Below are 3,467 nucleotides of genomic sequence, written 5' to 3' on the forward strand. Positions count from 1 at the left end.
TTGCTCCAAGCCCCATCCAACCTGACCTTGGACATTTCCAGGGATGGGACAGGACAGATTTGCTGGGCAAAGAGAAATTTTGGATGAGCTACTGAGGAATTCAGAGCCAATAGCTGCATTTTTACTACTGGGATGCAGCACTGGAAGTCAACTGGCTGTGCTGTTTAACTGGCGGAGGAGCAGAACAGAGCAGGGCAAAAATATAATTTAAAAGCAGGTTTAAGAAGAAGATGGGAAAAGTTACAACGATCAGAATGCAAGCAAAAATGATTTTGTTTTGGGGGTAGGGCATGGCCTGGAGGGCCCTTCTATTCCATATTTTTGTTATTATTTTATTCTCACGTAAAGACAGAGCTGTCCATAGCAAGGGGGTGGAATGGGAGGATTTTTTCAGGTCCTTTTCAACCCAAACCATTCTGTCATTCCATGACTCTGTGATTCCATGGTTCTATGATTCTGTGATTTCAAAATTCCATGGTTCCACGATTCTATGATTCTATGGCTCTGCTGTTCTATAATTCCATTATTCTGTGGTTCCATGATTCTATGATATCATGGTTTGGTGATTCTATGATGTCATGGTTCTATGATTCTATCATTCTGTGATTCTATGATTCTGTGATTTTGTAATTCCACGATTCTATGAGTCTGTGATTCTATGGTTCTATTATTGTAAGATTCCATGATTCTGTGCTCCCATGATTCCATGATATCATGGTTCTATGATTCTGTGGTTCCACAATTCCATGATATCATGGCTCTATGATTCCATGGTTCTGTGCTTCCATGGTTCCATGATATCATGGTTCTATGAGTCTGTGATGTCCTGGCTCTATGATTCCATGGTTCTGTCTTTCTATGATTCTTCGGTTCTATGACTCCATGATCCCACGGTTCTGTGATTCTATGATCCCATGTTTCTATGACTCTGTGATTCCGTGACATCGTGTCTGGCCTGGAATCACAGCTTTGAAGAGAAACGCGATAAACTCACATTTATCAGCAGCAGAGGGCGTCCAACGCACGCGTGTTCCTAAATTCCAGCCCGGAGCTCCAACAGCAAAGCCGAGGGCAGCCAAAACTCTTCCTCGGAGCGCGGCCGATGCTTCCCCGCCAATTGTGCCGCTTCCCCAGGTTTCCTTCCCCGCTCCGTGCTCGGTGCCATACGGGAGGTGCAGACCCGATTGTTCGCCCCGTGGCCCCTGCAGACAGGATACGAGCCCAGTGCCAGGTGTGGAATTATTTTCCTGCGTGGTGCTATAGCATGGGAATTGTTGATAACGCTAACAATGCGGCAAAGGAAAAGTGGGAGAGGAGCAGGACAATTAAGCAGCTTTTGAAAGCCCTGGGGACGTGGAAAAAGCCCTCCCCCTATTCATGTGTCTCCAAATCCAAGTTCTTAAGGATGGAAACGCTGGTGCTGTTACTGGGTGAATCCCTCTTACAGCCTGAAACTCCTCAGTGAGGCTTGTCCTGTGGTAACAGACACCTCCCTGGATTAGTGGAGATAACTTAGATTTATCCCAGGAGCCTGTCAGGATGGATCAATTTCCCAGGGAATAGCTCCCTTACCCCTGCTATGTTTTACTGGTGCTGGGGGATGAATCGGGATTGGGGTCCCTGCCTGCTCTCAGTGAAAAGCAGGTGGGGGACAGTGACTGCAACAAAGTGGTGGGGACTGTGGTGAAGGAGGAGTTTTGTGGGAAAACAGGGTCAGGTCCTGGATCCAGACTCCCTTGGGATGTTGGGAAAGTCACTAACTCTTGTCACTCCTGAATGACTGTAGAAATAATCAGAGTTTTAGGGCTGAAATCACATACAGTGATACAGCGCCATATAGCAGCACAGAGTGTGTCCCCATCCTGCATGGCAGCATCCTGTGGGTCTTTCAAGTGAGGATGAAGGGCTGATTTTCAGAATAAGGGGCTGATGCCCTTTCTCCTGAACTCCTGAGCTCTCCAGGACTCAAGGTGAGACTTTAGCTGAATTTCCATGTCCACAGAGCTCTTGCCAAGCTGGTGCCACCAACCCTTCTCACAACACTAAGCCCTTGCACCAGCCAAAAGGCCACTCTGTCCCAGCCAGCTGAGACCTCTCGAGCTCGCTGCCATGATGACACCTCCCTGTTGTCCAGCTCACGAATCCCAGCACTTCTGATTAGGAACTGTTTTGTCAGCATTTGGCACGGTCCCAGCAAAAGTGACACCGATTATTTGTGTCAGCTCCCCTCTGAAAGCAGGAGATGTATGAAATCTCACCCCAGGACAATCCATCATGGCTTGCAGTGGGATTTGGGAGCTGTCATCCTGAGGGGTATTGACTGAGCGTGGCTTCTTCCAGGCCACAGAGGTTATGGGGAGCTTTATATCATCCCCAGCAAGACTGAAACTGAAAAATGAGCCTCAGAGTCTCTCAGCTTGAGTAAATGGTTCAACCTAAAGCTAACTCAGGCTGCTACCCATTTATGTGAAAAATTTTAATAACTGAAATATGTTTAAATGGCAAATGTTTGCTTTAAATTAAGCTGGGACCAGGTTTCAGTTCTGTTTTAACATCAGCTTAGGTTAAAATCTTACCACCAGGGTATATGGAGACATATTGCTTTCCTCAAGGACTACCAACAAACACACTCAGTGAAGCATTGAGGAGGGAAAGAATCAGCCCAGAAGCAGGTTAAAAGTGCATTTTCCCACTATTCAGAACATTTATTCTGATTATTATTGTCCTTCTCCAAACCACCAGGAATAGATTCTCTGCTCATGGAGGAGAACAGGAACATAATAAAACAGCCTCTGAGGTCTCTTTCCTCAGTGCCACAGCTACATTCAACCTGAACATTTGGAGCCTTCTCCTGCCCAAAGGGCAAGTTCGGCCTGGTGCAGTGGTTGTGGGATTTCTCAGTGTGTGCAGAGAACCACAGGGAGCCAGAAAATCTGTTTTTCTCAATCGTGCAGCTTCAAAAAACCACCCCAGATCTCAGTGCCAGTCAGAGCTGGAGTGACCAGACACTGTCCATCCCGGAACTTTGGGAGGAGCACTTCACACCCACCTCCTCTGCACTGACCTTCACTGAGAGCAGCTCTCCCTTGGGTGTGCCTGCTTTGAGCTGCTCTTCTCTGACAGTTCACTCACCCCATTTCTTGCCACCCATCTCTGCTCCTCTCTTCCCTTGTCATTTTGGGCTGAGTCACTCCCAGGTTATGCCATGCCCAGTACAATCCCTTTGGATCCTCAGAGAGGATGCCCATGGTCTGCAGTGTGAGCACAGTCTTGATGTTGGAGGACAGGAGACAGGGACCAAGAGGTATTTAGGCTTCTGAAAGGCCATTGTCACCCATCTGGGGACCAGCTCATGACTGCAGCTGGGAGGGCAGGGGAGGGGAGGGGAGGGGAGGGGAGGGAACAACTGAGGTATGTACAACAGTCAAATCCAAGCTTTAAATTAACATGCGACCAGGTTTCAGTTC

General features: G+C 47.7%; 1 long non-coding RNA gene across 1 annotated transcript in view; it reads left to right on the forward strand.

Annotated features, from left to right (window-relative positions):
- Positions 1–3,115: 3,115 nt before the first annotated feature.
- LOC121666924 overlaps positions 3,116–3,467 on the forward strand; it is a 1,329-nt gene continuing 977 nt past the window's right edge. The window contains exon 1 of the long non-coding RNA XR_006016842.1: positions 3,116–3,304. This is a non-coding gene — a long non-coding RNA (uncharacterized LOC121666924). The remainder of the gene's footprint in view (positions 3,305–3,467) is intronic.

The sequence above is a fragment of the Corvus kubaryi genome, unplaced genomic scaffold (assembly GCF_017639235.1).
Source record: "Corvus kubaryi isolate FWS band 111438036 unplaced genomic scaffold, C.kubaryi_AGA036_p1.0 37354, whole genome shotgun sequence".
Lineage (NCBI taxonomy): Eukaryota > Metazoa > Chordata > Aves > Passeriformes > Corvidae > Corvus > Corvus kubaryi.